This window comes from Dendrobates tinctorius, unplaced genomic scaffold (genome assembly GCF_039654945.1).
Source record: "Dendrobates tinctorius isolate UK_male_01 unplaced genomic scaffold, ASM3965494v1 ptg000009l, whole genome shotgun sequence".
In the NCBI taxonomy this organism is placed as follows: Eukaryota; Metazoa; Chordata; class Amphibia; order Anura; family Dendrobatidae; genus Dendrobates; species Dendrobates tinctorius.
The window spans coordinates 13,296,370-13,321,679 of NW_027361677.1; the positions used below are offsets into that span (position 1 = coordinate 13,296,370).

The following is a 25,310-nucleotide window of genomic DNA, read 5'->3' on the forward strand; positions in this document are numbered from 1 at the left end:
ACAGACTGGCACTAGCTGGTTAGTTTGGGTCTCATCCTTTGGGACTGCTTTGGAGACCAGGGTTCAGTACAATTGCCCAGTTTATTACCTATAAAACCAGCAATGTCAGTGACCTTTTGATTGGCATAGAGTCCATCCATTGTTCTAGAAAATAATCTTGTCTGAATCATCCTTTAGCAATTCGTAACACCCAAAAAAAATCCTCTAGTTTAGAAGAGCGTGAGTAAATTGCTTGTCCTTGTTCTCCGCACCTCTTATGTACAATCACACTCAAAGGAGAGTTTTTTATATACAATCAATAGTCTTCTTCAGAGTCCAATTATATTTCGCTGTCATCTCCCATCAACGTCTCTGCTAATGAACAATTATCACCGTCTCATCTCCAAAATCATTAGAACGGGGTGTGCATTTCGTGAATATAAAGTGGAGCGGAGGATCTGAAAGGGTCCGGCTTCATGTAAGTAAAAGCCAATCAGTTTGCAATGAAAACCAATGAAACTTTCTAATAGACTTTAAGTTTTAATTAAATATTTAAAAATGTCTCTTGCTGACAATGAATGGAAACAAACTTGGGGAAAAAGGAGATTGACCCTGTCTTGCTCACAGCTGTTGGAACAGACAATTACATCCATCGCAACAGAGAACACATCGGTGCCACAAATGTCTTTCCTGTCCTTGACTTAAGATTTTTATCTCTTACAGGCACTAATACATTGTAACTAGAGATGGGCGAACCCGAACAGTAAAGTTCGCCATCTGTACTGAACACCGACTGATCGGGCACGGACACGGAACACGGACTTTACCAGGAAGTCTGTGTTACTGTTCGGGTTCGGTTGCCCGAATACTGGGTGTTTGTTGCGCTGTCATGTGCATGGCAGCATGGCACACACCGCTTCTGCTCGGCGGGAAAATCATCCCAGCCGGTCAGAGAGCCGCCGGATCCCACACTGTCAAAAGACAGCGTGAGCGCTCAGCTTGCCCTGAGTTACTTCCCTATGTTTATTACATCCTAATAGGTTAGTACCAGTTTCAGTGGACCAGTCAAAAATGAGGATGATACAACAAAGGCAGGAATTGGTGAAGTCTATGACCCTGAATGATATTGTCACTCATTGTTTTTTTTTGTTTTTTTGTATAGTCCACAATGATTGGATATCACATTATGACATCAAAACCAAGCTTTTAAAGGCTCTGTTTCCACATGCGCTCACTCAAATAGCCTCAATCCCCTGATGACGCCAGGTCTCAGGTGAAACATATCTGGATGCTCACGTCACTTTTTTAATTGGCATTGGCCAGTTGTGTATGGTTAGTTTGAATGAAGTTCGGTAGCGGCCGCATCAAGCAATTCTTATAAACCTTAACAGAGTGTGAATGAATTGGATAAGGAGATAAGTACATCAATGATATTGTGATTAGTGAGAAGTAAGGTGTAACTCCACTGTGTTTGTACTCTGTTTACCCGGCATTACTCTGCATATCTCTGCTTTAACCAATCGCTCCTTTCTCTTTAATGAGCTGGAATGCTGTTGTCAGTTACCTGTGTGGATGCTGCTCAGTTCCCAGCTCCACTGCGTAGACATACAATTTTAAGGGATTCAGAAAGAGAATTGGAGGGATCCAATGGCTGGATATCCTTAAAGACAAAAATGTCCAGGAAGGATGGGAAATCTTGAAAAATGAAATTCTCAAAGCACAGTTGTTAACAATTCCGAAAAGAGGGAAGAATAGGAAGCATTTAAGGAAACCAGGATGGATGAACACAGAGCTTAAGCACATGCTAAAAAGGAAGAAAAAAATGTTTATAAAATGGAAAGAGGGAGGCATATCTAAAGAAGAATATAATGCTGTCTGCAGAACCTGCAGGGTACAAATCAGATTAGCTAAAGCTGAAAATGAATTGAGGCTTGCAAGAGATGTCAAAAGCAATAATAAAGGATTTTGGGGATATGTCAAAAGTAAAAGAAAAGTCAAAGATGCTATAGGATTTTTACAGGATGAAAATGATGAAATGGTAAGACAGGATGTTGAGAAGGCTGAACTTTTAAATTCCTATTTTGCATCTGTTTTCTCTCAGAAAGGAAATGTAACATCAACTGTTATTCACTGTCCTATTAAGGGAATAGAAGAATCCAGGATATCTATAAACAGAAAGTTAGTGAGGAAACACTTAGCTAACCTAAATGAATTCAAGTCTCCAGGTCCAGATGAATTACACCCCAGAGTACTGAAGGAGATAGCAGAAGAAATTTTTGAACCCCTCTCCATAATCTTTGAAAATTCTTGGAGAACAGGAGAAGTGCCAGAAGACTGGAGAAGAGCAAATGTTGTTCCTATCTTCAAAAAGGGGAAGAAGGTGGACCCAGGCAACTATAGGCTGGTGAGTCTGACTTCTATACCAGGAAAGATCTTTGAACAAATTATTAAACAACATGTATGTCAATACCTGGATATGAATGAAGTGATTAAACAGAGTCAGCATGGGTTTGTAACTAATAAGTCATGTCAGACTAACTTAATTTCCTTCTATGACGGTATCACTGATTGGGTGGATCAAGGAAATGCTGTAGATATAGTATATCTTGACTTCACCAAAGCATTTGACAAAGTCTCTCATACAATCCTTATTGAAAAAATGACTAAGTATGGAATGGACAAGGCAACTGTTAGGTGGATTCATAACTGGCTTAGTGATCGGACCCAAAGAGTGGTCGTAAATGGCTGCACATCCAGTTGGAAGAATGTCTCAAGTGGGGTACCACAGGGCTCTGTCCTGGGCCCTGTATTGTTCAACATCTTTATCAATGATTTAGATGAAGGAATTGAGGGTAAACTGATTAAATTTGCTGATGACACAAAGCTAGGAGGGATAGCTAATACTGGAGAAGAGAGAGAGGATTCAAAAAGATTTAAATAAACTGGAGAAGTGGGCAGCAACTAACAGAATGGTTTTTAACAGGGAAAAATGCAAAGTACTACATCTGGGCAATAAAAATGAAAAAAGCATATATAGAATGGGAGGAATAGGGCAGCACAGCACATGTGAAAAAGACTTGGGTATACTAATAGATCACAGACTGAATATGAGTCAACAGTGTGATGCAGTAGCAAAAAAGGCAAATGCAATTCTAGGATGTATTAACAGAAGCATACAGTCTAGATCACGTGAAGTCATTATTTCCCTCTACTCCTCTTTGGTCAGACCTCATCTGGAATATTGTGTCCAGTTTTGGGCACCACATTTTAAAAAAGACATCAACAAACTGGAGCAAGTTCAGAAAAGAGCAACCAGAATGCTGACCGGTCTGCAAACCCTGTCTTATGAGGAAAGGTTGCAGGATTTGGGAATGTTTAGTTTGTAAAAGAGAAGACTGAGAGGAGACTTAATAGCTGTCTACAAATATCTAAAGGGCTGTCACATTGTAGAAGGATCAACTTTATTCTCATTTGCACAAGGAAAGACTAGAAGCAATGGGATGAAACTGAATGGGAGGAGACACAGATTAGATATTAGAAAAAACTTTTTGACAGAGTGATCAATGAGTGGAACAGGCTCCCACGAGAAGTGGTGAGTTCTCCTTCAATGGAAGTCTTCAAACAGAGGCTGGACAGACATCTGACTGGGATGATCTAGCGAATCCTGCTTTGAGCAGGGGGTTGGACCAGATGGCCCAGGAGGTCCCTTCCAACTCTACGATTCTATGATTCATGCATGTGTGGTTCCGCTGCGCTGCATGACCACCTGCCTGAGCAGTCCCTGGCTGCCGCTGTGGAAAGCTATCCATGAGTTGCAAGGTCCTCTGCAGTTGTGCATGACTTACCACGTGTGTTAAGGCTTGCAGCCCCTGCAAGGTGTCCTTTGCATTGCTAATTTGTGTTTGGCTGTGCTTAGGGTGCACGTGGCCACACCTCCCCTGCTTTTATGAGGAATGGGTGTGTGCTAGAATTGCTGCTCCAGCCTATTGCTGTGAGGCACCTCCTATATAAAGTTTTCCTGCCCTGTGGGGCATTGCCAGAGCTTCGCATCAAGTTTCTGAGTCTTGCTATGTCTGTTTGGTGTTCAGCACCTGTCCTGCCTGCCTGCAGTTCTAGGTGAGCTGATGCCTGTCTTCTGCCTGCTTTGGGGGGCAAAGTACCCAGATCCATTTCTGTTCAAACTGTTATCAGCTTTGGGACAGCTGATGTCTGAGTTCCTGGACTTATCCTGTTTATGTGTTGGTACCAACATCCTTGTCCTGATTCCTGCTGTTATGAAGTCCTAGTCCTGTTTCCTGCTGTTATGTTCCTGAAGTCCTCCTGTGTCTTGAACCCTGTGCCCAGTCACTGTGACTCTTTGCTATCTGACTTTCTGTGATCTAACCTGGGCTCATCTTGGAAGTAGGAGTCCGGTGTGTCTGCTGAGTTTCTGCTACTCTGTGCTCAGCTTGTTATTCGGTGCAATCCCCGGCCGGTTCCAGTCCAGCTTGCACCAGATGGCATGAGTTCCTTTTTAGGTCACTGCCAGATGTCCAGAGCCCGATGACCGTGGCCTCTTGTCAGGAACCTGATGACCACGGCCTGATGTCCAGTGTCTGACGACCAATTCCAGATGTCAGGTGCCTGACATCCTCCTCCAGATGTCCGGATCCTATCCTTCCCTGCCTGATGCCTGCCAATCGCTGCCAGATGTCCGGAGCCTGATGACTGTGGTCTTATGTCCGGAGCCTGATGTCCGCAGCCTGATATCCAGAACCTGTTGATCGTTGCAGATGTCTGGAGTCCGATGCCAGTGTTCTGATGTTCTATCTGAGATCTGAGTCCTGATGTCCTGATGTCCTGATATCCTGCCTGAGACCTGATGTGCTGATGTCCGCCTGGTGCCTTAATGTCCTGATGTCAAGATGTCCTTCCTGATGACCCGATGTCCGGCTTGTGCCCTGATGTCCAGTCTGTGTTACGATGTCCTGCCTGTGTCCAGATGTCCTATCTGTGGTTCCGGTGGTGCAAGTTGTGCTCTTGAGCCAGTCCCGCTTGTGTTCCTGGATGGATTCCTTTTCCGTGGCTTCCAGGAGTCACCAGCTCTGTTTCCCCGGTGATGGTCCCACCAGTGAGTCCTGGACCTGACCAGCCGATGTCCGGTGCTGTAGTGCCAATGTTCCTGGACCTGTGCTATCTGTGTCTTGCTTATGTTCTGATGTCCTGCCGGTTCCATGGGGTCTTACCCGTGATGGCTCCTGCCGTTATCTGAAGGCTGCCTGAGGTCAATGTCTGATGTTCTCTGGCTGTTCCTGTGCTGCGCTTGAGGCCTGAGAGAGAGGCCATCCTAGTATGCCTGTGCTAGATAACCCTGGACTGCATCAAACTGTGATGACCAAAGCCATCATCTGAAGTCTGCCTGATGTCAGTGTCTGATTTTCTCCTGCTGAGCCTGTGCTACGTCCGAAGTCTGAGAGAGAGGCCATCCTCGTATGCCTATGCCAGAAAACCCTGGACTGCGTCAACCCACGATGCCCTCTTTCCATCGTCTGAAGCTAGTCTGAGGTCAGTGTCTGATGTTCTCCTGCTGTGCCTGTGCTACGCCTGAGGCCTGAGAGAGAGGCAATCCTAGTATGCCTGTGCCAGACGACCCTGGACTGTGTCAACCAGTGATGACCTCTTGCTTCGCCTGTCAACATGAGATGTGTTTCCTTCGTGATGTGCATAATCTGGAACCTGATGTTTTGATGTCATTTGCTTTATTTTAGTAAACTTTTTTTCTTCATACCTGAAGTTGTGCAGTGTCTTTTAGTCCTGCATATAGCCATCTTGTCCACAAGCTCAGCTGCCACAGACCCCGGTCGCTTCCCTTCCTTAGTCCGGGTAGGCCGGGTCCCCCTGTTGTCCGGTGTGTCCATATTCCACAATCACCTGGGACGCATACCCCATCATCATTATGGTTCGACGGCATGAGAGCGTTGGCTGGGTAAAGCGGGAGTCACACATAGCAATCTCGCTAGCGAGATCACTGCTGAGTCACAACTTTTGTGACACAACAGCGATCTCACCAGCGAGATCGCTGTGTGTGACGGCGATCAGCGACCGGCCCCCCCGCCGGTATCACTGATCGCTCCAAGAAACCTCTGGACATATTTTTCGTCGCTGGTCTCCCGCTGGCCAGCACGCATTGCTGCATGTGACAGGTGGGAGACCAGCGATCAGCTGTAAAAAATAATAAAAAAATAAAAAATATTGTTATTCTCACCTTCTGACGTCCCCCGCAGCCATCCCGCCTCTCTCCACGCTCCCGGTCCCAGTGATCCTGTGTACGAATGACCGTGAGACGTCGTGCTGCTGCGAGACCGTGACATTCTCGCTGTCATTCTCGCAAAGGATTACTGGAACCGGAGCGTGGAGAGAGGCAGGATGGCTGCGCGGGACGTCGAATGGTGAGAATAACAATATTTTTTATTTTAGTTCTATTTTTTTACAGGGATATGGCATCAGCGCTAACGAACACAGCGATGCCGCGTGCTCGGCATCGCTGTGCTAATCGCTGGTGAAGCTGTCTGTTTGACAGCTCACCAGCGATCACATAGCGACTTACCAGCGATCCTGACACGTTGATATCGTTGTCGGGATCGCTGGTAAGTCGCTATGTGTGACTCCAGCTTAAGCCACGCTGCATCCGCGATTGTAACATAAGGATATACTCGAGTTATCCCTGTATACACACTGACCTCTGCAAAGTTTTAATAATATTCATTTTAAATAGTGAATTAAAAGTTAATTTTTACAGTTTTAGATAGGGTTTTTGTTGACTTAGGCAAACTGTCATTAACAATATTTGAAAGAGGCACTACAGTTTGTGTCTTGAAAGGTGTATGGAGGACCATGTTTGTAATTTTTGGCAGGCTTTTCACTAAGTGCAAAGCCTATATTAGTCTATTAGTACCACTACATGACAATGTTAATATGTGATCCACCAGCCCATATTAACTAGTTATATGACGCTGTCAAACTCTGGCAGCGGCATTTAGCGCACGCTTCTGGCCATCGAGCTGGAAATACATGCACCACTTACCCCGTCACGTGATCGGGGTTAATCCGTTCATCGGCATAACAACCAGAGGTCTCCTTGAGACCTCTATGGTTGTTGATGCCAGATTGCTATGAGTGCCACCCTGTGGTCGGGGTTCATAGCAATGCAGTAATTCTGCTACATAGAGGCGATCTGAGCATCGCCTCTGTGTAGCAGAAGCGATCAAGCTAGGGCAGCTTCTAGCCTCCCATGGAGACTATTGAAGCATGCCAAAAGTAAAAAAAAAAATTAGTTTTAAAAATATAAAAAAGTTTTAATCACCCCCCTTTCGCCACATTCAAAATAAAACAATAAAAAATATCACATATACACATATTCGGTATTGCCACGTTAAGAATTGCTCGATCTATCAATAAAAATAAAAGAAAAGAAAAGGTTTAACCTGATCGCTAAACGGGCGTATCGAGAAAAAATCAAAACCCCAGAATTATGTTTTTTTGTTCTCCACAACATTGCATTAAAATGCAATAACGGGTGATCAAAAGATTGTATCTGCACCAAACTGGTATCATTAAAAACGACAGCTCAGCGCACAAAAAATAAGCCCCCACCCAACCTGAGATCATAAAAATTTGAGATGCTACGGGTCTCGGAAAATGGCACAATTTTTTTTTTTTTTAAGCAAACTTTGGAATTTTTTTTTCACCACTTAGATAAAAAAAAAAACCTAGACATGTTTGGTGTCTACGAACTTGTAATAACATGGACAATCATAATGGCAGGTCAGTTTTAGCATTTAGCGAACCTAGCAAAAATAGCCAAGCAAAAAAACAAGTGTGAGATTGCACTTTTTTTACCAATCTCACCGCACTTGGAATTTTTTTTTCGCGTACACGACATGCTAAAACCAATGATATTGTTCAAAAGTACAACTCATCCCGCAAATTATAAGCCCTCACATGACCATATTGACGGAAAAAAAAAAGGTATGGCTCTGGAAAGAATGGGAGAGAAAAACGAAACAATGGCAAATTGATTCAACTACATTTCCTGGGAAAATTCAGCAAACCTGGCAAAGTCAAATCTCAAAACATTCACTCAACTCTCATAGACATCTTTCCCAACAGTAGAAGAGTGTGTGTGTGTGTGTGTGTGTGTGTGTGTGTGTGTATATATATATATATATATATATATATATATATATATATATATATATACTGTATGTATACACTAGGGAGCATTTACAGAATCTGCTCAAATTGGAAAAATAACCAATAGTATGTGGGGGAGACTGGGGAAAAGTTTAGAACAAGGATGAATGCTCATCATCACACAATATGAGAAAAAAAGAATGGATCTACCTGTGGCAAAACATTTTTGTATCCCTGATCACAGCAACATGGATATGAAATTACTGGTATTGAACGGTAACTTCGACTCTCAGAGAGAGAGAAGAGTTTGGGAGTATAAATTTATGACGACCTTTGACACTCTCAGTGCTGGCATGAAAGTGTAGCATGGATTTATGTCTTTTTACATCAATTAAGGAATTTGCTTTCAAGACCTTGTGGGGGCATCACAACACATTAGGAGACCCCAATCAGAGGACTATAAAACATCCGGACTCCTTATCTACAGTATGTACTGGTCCAATATTTATGCTTCTCCCTCTCCCATATTGATAGTTCTGCTTCAAGTCACTTGTCTTATCTATTGCATTTTTTCTAGGCTGTATTGTGCATAAATATGTGACTTCAGATTTTGTATTAGTCTAGCCTGATGAAGAGACCTGAGTAGTCTCGAAAGCTTGCAATGTATTACCATCTTTTCAGTTAGCCATTAAAAGGTATCAACCACTGAGGACTCTCAATTCTGAATATTTTTCAATAGACCGACAAGAACTTATCAGACTTTTACAAATCGACTGCAAAAATGAGACATCAAATGCTACTTTTTCCTGGCTGGAAAGACAAGGAGAGTAAAAGATAAGAATTAAAAGAGAGAGAGGGAGAAATAATGCTAAGGGCATTTTCTTCACTTCTTTGAGAAAAATAAACCTCTTGTATTTCCAAGGCCACTGTAGTGAGAAGATAAAAGTGACAGTCCGGCTTTGATTCACATACAACTGTGGCAATACCTATAAATATATACATTGAAAAGGTCGGTTGCTCATATAAGTGACATTGTTGATGGCATCAAAAATTGTAAACAAATTCTATAATCAAACCTATAGGCCAATTATGTGCCGCCTCTATGCCTGTTTACTGTAAAGAAGCAATTTAGGCAGCATTTTGAATAATGATTTTTTTTTTCTCTATTTTTGCAGGGTAGGAACGAATAAATAAAAGCTGCATTTCTATTTATGGCATTCATAATGTGAGTAAAAATAATTAGGCTTAAAAGCATTCATTAAATCTGTTCTAGCGACTAGAAAATTGCAGCATAGGGAATGCAACGGTCTATGAAATCTACAGTATTCCCATAAATGATGATGTGAAGATATCAAAATATTAGAGACATTTCAAGGGACTGACGCAATTTCACAAGATTTAAAGAGAGTTTCCCACTTAAAAAAATATATTAATATTTAGCGGTTTCCTAATTTTTTTTTTTTTTTTTTAGGAAAAGTACGCTGACTCTTAATATGGCTGACATCACAGCTTCTTTAAGCAGTTTAGGAGAGGCTATCGTGGGTACTGTTGGATTTGTGGACGTGATCTAGTTGCAAAGTTTGGAACAAATTGGCCAAATTCAAATTTGGCAAATTCACTTAAATTCGGCTTGGACATTTTACTTGATGAGAATCAAAAGTGCCTTTCGGCAAAGCGCAGTTTCTCCAAACATCAGTGCCTAAAGTTTTCAAAATGTAAGAAAGAAGGATAGGTATAGTCAGAGGCGCCAAAGGTTGGAAAGGAACTATGAAGACAAAAAAAAAATCAGTGAATGGAAGTCTGAACGAAAACTTTGAAGAATAGTTGGGGAGTTGCATGGAGCACGTGAGGGCTCATCTCTCCATGGCCCACACCAGCTCTTTGCAACTCCCTGCCGGTTGCTCTAAACCTCATCATAAGTTATTGGTCTTAAGGTACTGTCACACTTAGCGATGTACCAGCGATCCCGACCAGCGATATGACGAGGTCAGGATCGCTGGTACATTGCTAAGTGGTCGCTAGTGAGCTGCCACACAGGCAGATCTCACCAGCGACATCGCAGGGGATGGGGGTCGCTACTTACCTGTCAGATGAGGCGATCCTGACGTCCTCCCGCCCGGCTCCACGCTTGTCGCTCGTCTCTCCACAGGAAGCCCAGCAGGAAGCTGACGACGAGAAACAGTCCAGGACGTTCTCGCGCAATCAGTGATAACCAGCGGGGAGCGGGTTGTAGGTAAGTATCACACACAGCGATATCGCTAGCAATATCGCTATAACGTCACAAGTTATAGCGATATTGCTAGCGATATCGCTTAGTGTGACAGGCCCTTTAGTCTTCATAGTTCCATTCTGATCTTTGGCATGTCGGACAAGGCTTTTCAATGCTGTGATTTGCATCAGTTTGCTACTCTATGACATTGCAAAATCTAGTTCATGCCATAGGTGCCTGAAGAAAGGACTGTAACTGTGTAGATGGAAACCTGTAAAGGGAAACTGGACCATAACTGTGAGGACCGGGCAGGGAGAACCTTAGCGTAGATAAGGAACAGTGATACATGTGTATCATTGTTTTTTTCTGTGTTTAGAATCTAGCCAAATGGAGGCCTGGTGTGAAGTGGAATGCAAACAAATTAAATTTTGGTAAACTTAATTATTTTGTTACATTATGTTAAAGGCAGGTACACATCAATTGGCTAATTTATGTGCTAAGAATTCTCAATTTTTCATATTTCTAGTGCAGTAATGCAATTCAATTTTCAGATTTCATGTTTGCATGCTATAGTGCTTCAGAGTGCTGCCTTATTTCTTTGAGTTGGCTACTCTAGGTAAGCACCTGTTCAGACCTGTTTTTTTTTTATACAAACATCCAGGGGTCTGTCCATCTCTACTCATGAGTCCAAGTGTATTGAAGCTCTACCCATCCAACCTGACAGGCAGCTGAAACTTGTACTGAGTAGTGCAAGATCTTAGCAGACGCGGGGAGAAGGCGCAGTGAGGATCTGTCAATCAGGCTACGTGGGTGGAGCTTCGAGATTAAACTTTTAAAAAAGATTATGCAAAAAAGGCAAGTATTGTCAAAGTAACAGCCTCATGATGTCATGTAAAATAATGTTTGCATTGTGAAATCTGTTGACAGATCCTCTTTTAGTTTAACCCTAATATATCAACTTATTGGAAGAAGTCTGGGCAATTCATTTTTTCATAAAAATGTTAATTGGACGACCAACACTTAGACTAACATCTACCTTGGCTTACGACAAAGTCAACAAATTTGTTTTTTTCTGCTATTGCAAAACGAGCATGCTCTGTGGTTCTCCATAGAAATGGATGGGTTTGGCAGAACCGGCCGAGTATGGTCCCTAATATCAGCAAGTGGACATCTTCATCATGTTTTAAGCCAATAACTGAACGTCCCCTTTAAAGAAAGTGACGGTGACATGATGCCTTGCAGCTACTTAAATTATTATGCACATTATTTTGAGAAAGCGCTATAGATAATTACAATTAGTGTTTTTCCCCTTTCCTTTATTATCATGTAACGTCTTTCTCGTTAGGAAGAATGCATTGTCTGCTAATTAAAATGCTGACCCATGAGGTCACATTGGTATATACTTTAGTTTATTGCCTGAGGCTATGATTTGCATTGGTAATGAATGCCAGGTGATGGTTTACATGAGGAAAAAGAATAATTTCTACTGTATTGAGTCACAGATGTAGCATGAGACTCAGCCACTGTGTGTCTTATGATGTGTTAAGTATATTTCCAACATGTAAAGTCATTTACTCCATACGATCTGTGTAGCCTGAGGTAAGAAGATGTCTATAAAAGTTTATATGCGTAAGATTAATGGTTTCTAAAGGGAACAAAACTGACCCACAAAGCATCGTGACTCGCTACTAATAGAAACAATGTATCAAGCTCTTAAGTTCTCTGATTTGTGCGTTTTCTCAGGCCACAAGGTTTACGCAGACTGACTTAATGATGAACTGATACAGAGAGTAGGAAGAGCTCTTTCTCATTGATAAAACTAGCTCTGTCCTTATTAAAATGACAACTGAGAATATGTAGGTCATAGACATTGGATTCTACAGTGGATCCATTGATAGTCTATTGTCTAAACGGTTTGGATGAAAAAATTAAGATTCTTTCCCAAATAGTTGAGCAGTGATAAGAGATGTATGGTGCCACTTAAACTTTAAATGAGGTTGTCCAAGGACAAATTTTGGTAATAATTAGTTCTTTAATCCCTATGACAATTTTGGGATATATGTTGTAATCAGGTGTAAGAGAAACCAATTACAGCAAACAGGTGATAATCATCATTATTTTCTTATGGAAGTAGAAAAACAGTCATTGACCGCAGTGTAGGAGGTTTAAAACTGGGTGAGTATTAGGAAAATGTTTCAAAGATGAGGTTATGGAAGACGGTTTCTTGTCATGAGTCCTACACCATGGCAAGACAGAGTACAGCAACAATACACAAGGTAGTTATACTGCATCATCAAGATCTCTCCCTTCCAAAGATTTCAAAGCATACTGCGGTTTCAAAATGTACTGTTTAAGATCTTTGTTTGCATATGTTGGCTAATTTAAGCTTTGCTTCTCATTAATAGTTGGCCAACACCCAAAAGATATGACCAGGTGGAAGCTACTGTGACTGGACTGTAATAAATACATAGCAAAGATTGCAGCAGTACACTGAGTGCCCATATATATATGAGAACAATGAAAATATGAATTTTGAACTAGGTTCACCTGGTAAGGTAGATTCTATAATCCTCTGGTCCATGTAGGCATATGGAATATGGATCCTGTACATTGGTGCATCAAGCAGGATGGCACGTGGGCAGCAAGGACTTGGTACATTCAGGAATCTGAGAAGCAGCAGGATGGATGAAGTGGAACTCAGCAGATATGAATACAAGCACAAACATAAAAGTGCAAACCAAGTGCAAACCAAGCATAGGACTAGAGTGTAAATCCCAAGACACAGGTGTATCTAAATGACGTGATGCCTTGTAATGAAATTACTTTGTGAAGCTGCTGAGTGCCAACAGTACAGGAGTTAAAGGAGGGTAATAATCAGAAAAGTGACAACTAGAGATTAGCGGATAAGGCAAAATTCGAATTAGCGTGTTCATCTGGATTTTTCCAGGAAGTTCAATTTGCAGACATTGTTCTATGTAAATTTGATGCCACTTAAGGCTTATTCAGACGTTCATGCACATCTGTTATGAGCTCATTTTCTCCTTTACCTTTGATGTCCGATGAACTCCCTCTGCTGGTGAAAGGAGGTAGTGAAATCAATTTGGATGGGAAAAACCTGTCATCTGAACAGGTGGAGTGTGATTGGACATCCGGAGTCTCTGAGTGGATATAAGGCTGCCGACACCCTGCTGGGTTGCTGGTGATCCTCTCTGCTCTGAGCTCTGGCCTCCAGTTTAGTCCTATCTACTAAAGTTAAGTTTTTGCTCTGCTATTGTTCTATGAGATTTTGTCTGGTTTACTTAGTGTTTGTGTTCAGCCAGCCCTGGTTGGGACTGGCTGAACTCCATTTTTTGTCTCTGATCAGTTGATCTCTTTGCTCTGTTTTCAGAATATACCTGAGTGCTGATATAGTGATTTTGAAGTCTAGTGACTTCAGGGCCTTTTCTATCAGACGTGTTGGACATTATTTTTGGCAGGGTTTTTGCTTGATTGCAGACAGTTGCTTTTCTTTCCTGTCCTATCTAGTTAGTGAGGGCCCCATCGTTTGCTCAGCCTGTCTTTCTGTCTGTGTTTGTGTTTTCATCTGTTTTCACTGTCAATACATGTTGGGGGCTGTCTATTGCTTTGGGGTCTGCTCTGGGGCAGTTTAGATTTCCCCTTTCTTTTTTAGGTTTATTTAGTTCTCTGGCTGTGAACGAGGTGTCTAGGACCACCCCACGGCTACAGTTAGTTGTTGTGAATAGGATCAGGGGTCTGCAATCACCTAGCTACCAACCTCTCCGGTTTTCTGGACTTAGCTTTTATTTTTGTTTTTTCCTCCTCCGGTGACTCATTCATAACACAAATCTCTCTGAGATTAGACTGCTAATGCATGGACTGGCCATGGGTCAGCTTCACAACTTCATGTATTTCTATGAAGATGTCCTGCTGTGGTTAGAGCCAGTGGTGCATTAACTGTTCTATCTCAAACTGATTTGCATTGATGTCTTAATTAACCCCCTTATTATGCTTTGGGGCATCTCCAGACCTCAGAGTGTAATAAACGAATGATGTAGAAATTAAAAAATACTAAACTTATATTACCTTACCTCTCACTTCTACGTCCCTTCAGCAGTTCACATCATCTGTCCGGTCCTTGTGGCATTTTCTTATCACTGCAACAGCAAAAAAGGTCACAGTATCATCACATCACATTGACCTTGTGCATTCATGCTTGCACACAACCGTCCTGGACCTCAACGCAGCCAGAAGTCCTGAGAGGTCCAGGAATTTTGCCACACATGGCGGTCATCAGAAAATGCAACGAGCACTGGACCAGTGATGGTGAGGAACAGATGGGCTGGAGAAGTGAGAGGTAAGATGAGTATGAGATTTTGATTCCTTCTTCCATTATCTTGTATTTGTTCAAATTTGGCAAATTTGAGGAAAAAAAGGTTCTGTATTGTAGTCCACATAATATACAACATGCCTTCAAACAAGTCCTACACTTGCTTACCACATGAATATGAATTTTCATACAAAAGTGATCTCTAAACATTTATGTAAGTTTCCTATTTCCTCTCTTGGACAACCACCCGGCTTGCGTACTTAAGATAGCTAAACAATGTAAAAAGGATTGTGTAATTTGCACTCTAAGGTACAATGCGCACCTGAAGTGTATCCAAATTAATCAGAAATTATGCAACGATGCCCGCAACAAACCGCAGTCCCGTGCCAAGTGAAAGAGACTAGAAATGAATTATGTATATGCAAAATTTTTCCGAGACTAAACGTGTTTCTATCTGTAGACGATCAATATTATATCAATTTCACAGTGTTATGCAGAAGGCTGATAAATAATTTAGAAGTAAATCTGAGTGTTTTATTAGTAGGAATATGGTAAATAACCTGCGGTGTGAAATTTATAACATATTCAACACCTGAGGTCTGTACATAGCAGAACGGAGGACATTTACATTTTTGCTTTGAAAGCATTAGCCCATGCACGATTCATGTCGCCGCTTATCGTTGGGTCGAAAAATGTGAGAAAGTAGGAGTTTATCTGTTTTATCGCACCCCTCGGTGAACAAATAATTGTAAAACTGTTTCGGAATCATCCAAACAGTTCCTACTAATAGTTATTCTTATCTTCTAAAGAACAGACAACAACAGAAACTAGCAGGAAAAAAAAAAAGAAAAAAAATGCATAAAACAAAAAATAACCTCCAATAGGAGAAAAGTAGGATTTTGATTTAATGTGATGCACGATAGGGTCACAAAAAAATATATGTCAGTCCACATATGAAAACCCAGAAAGAATTCTCTTGAAAAGTTCCTATTTTTCTTTTAACATATTTTGATTTTCTTGGGAAAAAAAGTGAAGTAGTTTTCAATCAACTCTTATCCCCTACCCATATACTAATGAGTTTAAAATACAATGGGGGCAGAATGTGAGAACTAATGGCTGAGCTGCACTTCTAATGGCTCATACCCATATGTGTGTGAAAAAAAAGCTCCGATATCAGAACGGAAAAAACGGACGAGTGTCATGCGAGTACATTCTGATTTTTCACAACTAGCATCCGATTTACATCCGAAAGCCGTGCGATTGGCATCTGATGGCAAAGCGATTTTAACTACTAAAACATTACCTGATGTAAGTACCATGCCTGCTCCATCTTATCCAGCTATAGTGGTGAGGTGTAGGCAGATACACTATGGTCTAGGTACTTCTATGTATATTTATTCTGTTGTCTAGTGTTATCCCCTACATTTTGGTTCTCTGCCTTACTTTTTTTGAATAATTGTATGCATTGTTTTAATATATTTCAATAAACTGTATATTTTTATTAGACCCGTGTGGTATCTTTTTTCGTGTAGGTATCAGGGCGTAATGGAGTTGCATTTTCGCTGATGGAGCTTCTTGACCTACCCAATGGACATTTTAGAACATAAATTGGAAAATACTAGACAATACAGGACTTAAAGGGAATCTGTCACCCCATTTTAGCGCTTAAAGCTGCAGCCACCGCCATCAGAGGCTTATCTACAGCATTCTGTAATGCTGTAGATAAGCCCCCTATGTAACCTGAAAGATAAGAAAAACAAGTTAGATTATACTCACCGGGGGGTGTGGTATGGTGCGATGGGTGTCGCAGTCCAGTCCGGCACCTCCCATCTTCATACGATGATGTCCTCCTCCTTGCTTCTCCCTCGGCTCCTGCGCATGCGTACTTTATCTGCCCTATTGAGGGCAGAGTAAAGTACTGCAGTGCGCAGGCATCGGGAAAGGTCAGAGAGGTCCGGCGCCTGCGCACTGCAGTACTCTGCTCTGCCCTCAGCAGGGCAGATAAAGTACGCCTGCACAGGAGCGGAGGGAGAAGCAAGGAGGAGGACATCATCGTATGAATATGGGAGGCATCGGACGGGACGGCGACACCCATCGGTGCGGACCGAACTCTGGGGTGAGTATAATCTAACTCCTTATTCTTAGCTTTCAGGTTACATCAGGGGCTTATCTACAGCATTGCAGAATGCTGTAGATAAGCCCCTGATGGCAGTGCCGGCAGTTGATAGGGCTAAAATGGTGTGACAGATCCCCTTTAATGTAAAATCTTTCACTAGATCCCACAAAGCCTGTGCTGTCGTAGTGTACTCTGTTGTTGCCCAGGTTCCAGCGCATGTCTTCATCTTCTGCACTTGCCAGTATCTGCCGTTTACTAAAAAACACGGAAACTCGCTGCATCCAGTTGGATTTAGTAATTTCTGAAGTCTACGTATCGAAGAGTTCCTCTCCATTCATTCCTAATAAGATCTGATTACACAGACGTCTCTTGCCTTTCTCTTCCTACGATTTGACTCACTGTAGACAATAGAAGTAATTTTTATTATTTTAATATAAAAATGACACCATACTCAATTTTTTTTAGATTGAATTTTGCCGGCTTGGTGATGTCCAGTCATGTAATACTTACAATCTAATTTGTCATGCCTACAGCGGTCGAGAAAAATATCTTGACAAAGTTTGCAAGTAATTTTGCATCGGAGCCCTAAAGCAAAGTCCTATCTCATCAAATTCATGTATGTGCCGGCTTTTCTGGCCGAACGTTCGGCTGAAAGCATACGGCAGGCAGCATATTGAAATGGCATCTTTCCGAAGTAGCCTGCTCTTCATGGCTTTTATTGAAACAATATATCTGTCGTGATTTACATGTTAATAAACATTGGGCTTATTTTCATCCTCAATGTACTTTGTCTGTGATCATCGCGGAAGTCAAACAAGGTAAAAGACCGTATTTCCACCCAGTTAAGTAAATTAACAGAAGCACAAAATAACATTTTGTCTTTACAAATTAAATTAAGGCAACTTCTCATTACTTAGAAAGTAGATGTGTAGTTACAGATTAACATGTACACAGGCTGTAATCATGGAGGATACAGAAGAGAAGAAGCCATAAATAATTACCGCCGGCCTAGTGCTTGCTAACTTAAAGGAGCTAAATAATTAAAGAAAGGTCAACAATATTCAACGAAAGTAGATGACTGATAAGATTAGAAGCTGGAGAGTGACTTTGAAATGAATGCATTTATTCCATGGATAAAGGGCTACATATCTGGTAAGTGCAGTGTATTAAAGGGGCAATAAAACCTAAAGATGGCAGCCTATAAAAGTGCTGCAAATAAAAAGACCTACTATTATTGTCTACACATACATATGTAAATCTTTCCATGATGTTCTCAAAGCCAGAGATGCTTGAGATGAAGTTGTGACCCTTGGATTAGGGTTAGGGTAAATAAATATGTAATTTAGTGACTCTTTAAAAAGACCCTTTCACCAAGTAAAAAAAGGTGGCCACCTCTTGCTCTCATCTTCTTTTTGCTGCTCCTATGAGTATTTCTGATTTGTTTTTTTAATTAGTCATACAGTTCCACAGATATGAGCCTTTTAATTTACTATTATTTTTCTAACCCCTTCTGTGGGAGCTGCATTCCTGCAAAGAGAAGCATACATATGGCGCCATCATTACATGGGCTCACGATGAGCGCCACCGTGGTCAAATGCACGTGTCAAGCTCTATATGAGAGCTGACACCCTACAGCAATGCTCACGATCGGTGCTAGCACTGATCATGGCTGTTTAACCTCGGTGATGCAGCTGTCAAAAGTTACAGCGACATCACAGGGCATCGCAGAGGGAAGGAGCTCCCTCTGTGCTCTCATCGGCACAATGCGATGTGATCACATTACGCGGTAGTCTCCATGGTGACACTGGGTAGATAGGAAATTCCTCCTCATCCCAAACATAAACCAGACATGATCCTCCTCATGTCAGGTTTAGCCTTAATAGACCCTAAGGGTAGATATCATAATGCTGTATGCCCCAAACTCCCGCCCTTACAAGGGCAGTCCACAGCTATTCCTCAGATGAATTGACCCTATAACAGCCATGCAGGCCTCCCGATGTGTTTTTCCTCATACATTATTGGGGAGAACATGTACACTCTTCATAAAAATATAAAGACAAAATGTCCACTGCCCACTTTGCTAGTTGTCAGAATAGTGTGGGAGGCACGTGTGGCTCTTATAGGGTCCGTTCAGCTGAGGAATAAAGGTAGACTTCCCTTGTTAGGGCAGGAGTTTGTGGCATACAGGGTTAAGATATCTACCCCTAGGGACTATTAGGGCTAATCACTCCCAGCTCTACCCCCCTGTGACCTGAGGAAGATTATGTCTGGTGTATGTTTGGGATGAGGATCTACCTGTTGATCAGAGCTTTCGGTGAGAGATTTCCTATTTTATTTCCTTAGTGGCCAACATATTGCCATTTAACTAATTATCTTATATGCAATATATGCGACCACTGTCATTTTTTAAGCATAGGTATCAAAAAATCTCTGTGGCCCAAAGGTATCGAACTGACATGACTCGTCCCTGCATGTCAGAAGCTGATCTAATGCAATGCAGAAGAATTAGAGTGTTAGATCAATCTATCAATAGGAAGTTGATGTCCCCTCCTGGAACAATGTCAAAAAGTAGAAAAAAAAACCTTAAACTGGTAGAAATATTTTTTTTTAAATTATGAAATAAAGAAAAAAATATTAAACCAGTAAATATATTTATTTATGTAAAAAAAATATAATAAAAAGTACACATATTTGGTATTGCCGAGCCTGGAACGAGCCAATCTATAAAACTGCCCCACTGTTAGGCGCCAGGATTTTCCCACTGCACGGGATGGAATCCCAAGCCTTGTCTGGCCCTGCAGTCTCCCATTCAGATCCAGCCGCTGAGACTGCTGCTCAGCGCAGGTGTTGGTCCCGGTGTCTTCCTCAGGTTCATGCCATACATTTGGTTACTGCTGACTCTCCAGCTAAGCCTTTAGTAACCAGTGGCATACAGGTACAGCCTGGCGCTCTGGAGGCTAAGTCCAGAGATCACTTTACTGAGCATGTCCGTGATGTGGCATCTTCTCATTGGTGGTCGGATGTCAGCTGCTCTGGTTATGTGGCAGCTCCGGATTGGTCTGCGGGCAATGTCTCTTCTGTCCAGACATGGGTATGAAAGGTCCTCAGTGGCGCACGCCGGTGCACTAGTATCATTTTTGGTTGGTGTGTGTGAGTGGATACGCTACCACTCTGTATGCACGTGTGTGTGTTTAGTTACGTCCTGAGTTTTAGCCAGCTAGGGTTTTTTTTTACCCTCTTGACTTAGCATGTTTCCCACGTGTGTGCGATTAGCACAGTGGACGTACAGGGCAAGTTCCAACTATAGAGCTGTGCTCCTCTGTGAAGTCTACAGGGTTTGCAGTTAGCGTCAGTTTTTGTATTTTTCTTGAGACTCCGCATCTGTTTCGGCCACATGTGCGATTGGCACGGGTCAGTTACAGAGCGAGCCAACCCTTTAGCTCTACCTCTCTGTGAAGCTAACAGAGCTGAGTATTGTGCATTCTGTTCATACGGTGTGGAGTTAACGCGGTCCTATTAAGGAGTTCGCTCACTGTCTTTAGTTCTTCATTGTTCACATTAGCTGCAGTTTTATATATCTGCACGGTGGACCCCCGGTTGCGATTGCACTTTATTATTTATTTTATTTAGTGCGATCCGCCAACCCTAACACCCACTAGGTAAGTTCTTATGATCAGTGGGATTCTTTCTTTCTTCCTCATAGAGATGATCAAACCTTTCAAAGTTCGAACTTGCCAGGCTCAACAATTTTTTTTTTTAAAATTGATTTACAGCAAATTTAGTCTCCGCAAATAGTAAGTAATCCAATTTGCTTGAAAAGATGTGTACAGTACTTTGTGGTCCCCCAAGACTGTTTCTTATCTATTGTACATGTTATCATCAATATACCCTTATTCAGATGAGTGAGAGGCACATTTTTTTACGATACTATATACATGAATCTCAAGTTGTTTGAATACTCAGACATGCAAATTTCATGAAATTTGTCTCAAATTTGATTTGCAAGATTTTGATTCAACCATCTCTATTCACTCGTCTTAGGATATGTAGAAAGGAGAGGAAGAGCTCACATGTAGGAGGGAGTGGTCGTAGTATTGCAAAAAAAGAAAAGCCAGCTCACCTGCCATAGCTCGTGTGTGGAGCTCGGGTGTTGTCCTCACCAGACGTAGGAACTGCTGAGACCAAGAGGAAAGTCCAGCACCAAGTAAAACCAGTGCATTTATTTGATAAAAGATTTTTTTAAAATACATCCTTGTCATGAAAAATAGAAAGGTGAAGGGGAGAGAGGGCAAGGGCAATGCAACGCTTTTCGAACGTGATTCCAGCGTTCTTTGTCGTAGCTTGACAAAGAATGCCGGAGTCGCGCTCGAAATGCGTTGCATTGCCCTTGCCCTCCCCCCTTCACCTTTCTATTTTTTCACGACAAGGATGTATTTTTTAAAAAATATATTTTTCAAATAAACGTATTGGTTTTATTTGGAGTTGGACTTGACTCTTGGTTTTGAGAGTGGTCATACACCCCTCTGTTCCAAATTTCTTGGTCCAGACGTGAAGAGGTAATTACATGAAAAAGAAAATGGCCAACAGCTCTTGCAGGATCAAGTGGATGCACGCTCACCGTCCAGAGAACCAACAGGACCATAGGAATTCCAATAAAGCGAAGAGGAGCAGCATCCAATCCAAGTGAGAAATATATAAATTTATTCAGCCATGATAAAATGCAACGTTTCAACCACCAAGTGGTCTTTTTCAAGCATATGCTCGGCTTGACCATAGCCTGCCGAATTCTATTGTTTGCACAACAAATGAAATCGCATTGTCTCATATTGAATGATACAATCTGACAACTTTGCCATTAGAAATGTACTTGTCTTATCGCATTGAAATTATGGGTGACACAATAAAAAAAAACAATTTTTTTGTTTACCAATTGAAACATATTGTAAGCTTTCAATAGAGGAAGACTTTTGCTGTCAAACCTCTGTTACCATTGGTTACGATGAATTCTAATTTTCAAGGATTGTCTAAGGCTGTTGATATCTCATCCTGGCAAACAGAAATGACATATTTCTGATATAAATGTGTGTGGTCCTTGGAGACCATATTTTTCATGTTCATCTTTTCTATATGTTAATAGGAAGGAAATTTCATCCCACCTTCATACAAAAGACAGAGGAGCAATATCACCTAGCCCATTTGTGGTGAGTCATTTTGATTTCTAATAGAAAAAGAAAATCAATCTCCAGACTGATATTAATGGAAAATAGGCTTCCAAATATCTGGACTTGGACGACTGTTGTTTGGGGAAATAAAATATGTAGTTTGTGAAACTTCACTTAACCCTTTTTGTTTGTTGCTTTAAAAAGTAAAATTGTAAGTTTTAAAGAAAAATGTTTGTCGAAAAAGAATGAAATTATTCTATGAGTAACACTTTTATTGGCCAACAATAAAAAATATATTTGCAAGCTTTCAGATCACAGAAGCTCCTTCGTTAGGCAGGTTAACAAATGAATTACTGAAACAAAAGCACAACATTTTAGAGATCTTAGAGTAGGACATTTGTACAAGGAGTGGATGGGTGATGCATTCTAAAGATAAGCCAAGGTTATAAAACTAAAGCCCCCGTCTCACATAGCGAGATCGCTGAAGCGTCACCGATTTTGTGACAAAACAGCCACTTCATCAGCGATCTCGCAACATGTGACATGCAGCAGCAACCGCCCCCCCGCTGGATATCGCTGATCGTGCTCGAAAGTCCTGGGCCATTTCTTCATCGTTGGTGTCCTGCTGGCCAGAGCGCATCGCTGTGTTTGACCCGACGAGCGACCTCATTGGTGACGAAGAACTCAGGGATGCAGGCTGGAATCATTCAGAAAAGCTGCTTTGTGACAAGGTACCAACGACCACCGAGGATCGCTTGATGGCTGCTGCAGCACTGAAGAAATCTGCCTGTTTGGCGACACACCAGCGATCCTTACCAGGTCGCATCGTTGTCGGGATCGCTGGTGCGTCGCTAAGTGAAACAGGACCCTAAAGGGTCCTTTACACATAGCGATATTGGTAAAGCGTCACCGATTTTGTGACGCAGCTATGTGATACTTACCTCTGACCGGCTCCCCCGCTGTCTGTCGCTGATCGCGCGAGATCATGCAGCTCCATTTCTCGTCAGGCGCTTCCTGTTGGCGCCAATGAGCGACGCGTGGACACGGGCGGGAGGATGTCAGGATCGCCGCGTCTGAAAGGTAAGTAACGACCACTGTTGCGTCGCTACATCGCTGTGAGATCTGCCTATTTAGCATCTCACTAGCGACCATTTGGTGATGCACCAGTGATCCTGACCGGGTCGTATTATTGTCGGGATCGCTGGTGCATCGCTAAATGTAAAGGGGCCTTAAGAGTTTTGTTTTGCAAATGGAGAGGTGGTGGGGTTAAAGGCTGAGGACTTTGGTGATCTGAAGTCAGTCTAGTGGAAGCGTGAAATGTGTCCATGTAGTGAGTAGAGTTGAGCAAATATGTTCAAAATCAGTCGCCGAATCTGAATTTGCCATATTGGTACCCTATTCATGACGAATTTATGTTTGATCGGTTCCAAACATATTCGTTCATTTCTACTCCCGTTGACTCAATGACGTTCGGCTATGTTTGACGAATATTGCAAAAACAATATTCGGCACCGATCATAATCGGAAACCGAATTTTGAAAAATTCACAACTCTAGCAGTGAGTCACAAATCCTAGTGTCAAAGATTTGAACATCCTTATCAGCATGAATTGAATTCCAAGATTTTGCTCGATACCAAAATATAATTTTTCATCATAAGTTTTACAGACAATTTTTTCTACTCTGTAATAGCAGAAATGTGCTAAATACCAAAATAATGAGATTCATTATTGTATCCCACAAAGTTATTTTAAAGGGAATGAATCTTCAGAAAATGTAATTTGTAAATCAGATTTAATCCACCACACTTATTTTTTTTTTTTTAAATGTTGGCTACATTTTTTATCAAATCACAATCTGTGCTGAAAAGCAAAATTAGTAATCTTGCGATTTTCTCCCTGGCCACTGGGGGTTATTTTAGATTTATACTTCCTGTCCTTTAGTATATAGCGTTAACAGCAGTTTCCTTACCATCAGTGGCAGGATAACAACGATGGTAATGCCTCTATAGACAGATAATAAGACAGGATCTTAAAAAAAAAAACAAATTAGGCATTGTCATAGTTGTCCCTTTGTCACAAGCTCATTATTTCACATTACAAAAGATAGAGTCTGACCTGAGTAATGGGGATAATGTACATGTGTATGATCTGGAAGAATAGGGTATGTGAGTGTAAAATAGCCCCAGGGGCCAGTGTGAAAGTTGCAAGATTTCTAATTTTTATTTTTCAAACAGATGAGGACAAAAATTGCCAAAAAAATAAATAAGTGATTACATAATGCTAAATGAAATTTGTTCAATTGATCATGCCAAGTGATTTTTCTTTATTTTCTGAAATCATGATATGCAATTTTTGTTGTGTTCTGTATGTATTTGTTCAACCCATTATGCATTATATTACTTACTTGCTTATACTGATTTATCTATATTTTCTAGGCCGTGAAAAAGGTCTGTAGATGGAAACTTTGGCCTTCTCTATAAAGAATTTATTTTGCATCAATAAATATAATATCGGTTGGATTTTACAAGTGTTTTGGTTGGAGTTGAGCGACTTTGGTCGGATCGGGTTTCGTGAAACCCGACTGAAACAAAATTCGTTTCACATGAAACTGGTCCAACTAGGGCAAAAAAAGTCCGAGTTTCGTCCGAAACCCGACCCCAATGCAAGTCAATGGGGAATAAAAGTCGACATTGAGTGGATGAATGTCATCCGCTCAATGTCGACTTTTATTACCCATTGACTTGCATTGGGGTTGGGTTTCGGATGAAACTCCGACTCCGACTCCGACTCCCATGCTGGTTATCGCTGATCGCGTGAGATTGTCCTGGGCTGTTTCTCATCATCTGCTTCCTGCTGGGCTTCCTGCTGTGGCAACGAGTCACGCGTGGATGCGGGCGGGAGGATATCTTCATCGCCGCGTCTGACAGGTAAGTAGCGACCGCCGACCACTGCTATGTCGCTGGTGAGATCTGCCTGTTTGGCAGCTCACTAGCGACCACTTAGCAATGCACCAGTGATCCTGACCTGGTCATATCGTTGTCGGGATTTCTGGTGCATCGCTAAGTGTAACGGTACCCTTAGGCTTCAGCATCTGGAGACCATGTGATAGTCAGCAGCTTTATGTCCATTGATCTTGGAATGAGAAAGAGGATGGCCAGATTTGATCAGGACAGATCTGTGCCAAAATCTAATTTTTTACAAGCAGTCTCTGCAAATATGGGGAGGTCATGCTCCAAAAGGGTTTACCCAAACCCTTCCCAAAATTCTGACTTAGTCGGAAACATCCTATTAGTATTTGGGGGCATTCAAAGAGAAGGCAATTAATTGTCCTAACATTGCCAACA

At 41.7% G+C, this 25,310-nt stretch overlaps 1 long non-coding RNA gene across 2 annotated transcripts in view; it reads left to right on the top strand.

Moving 5' to 3' along the window:
• LOC141096333 (uncharacterized) overlaps positions 1-11,767 on the top strand; it is a 272,072-nt gene extending 260,305 nt beyond the window's left edge. The window contains exons 6-8 of one of the 2 annotated variants that reach the window (XR_012233668.1): positions 9,327-9,376; positions 9,623-9,866; positions 11,022-11,767. This is a non-coding gene — a long non-coding RNA (uncharacterized lncRNA). Of the gene's footprint in view, positions 1-9,326; positions 9,377-9,622 lie in introns of both variants that reach the window. The other variant, XR_012233667.1, reaches the window with a different exon arrangement.
• The last annotated feature ends 13,543 nt before the right edge of the window (positions 11,768-25,310 follow it).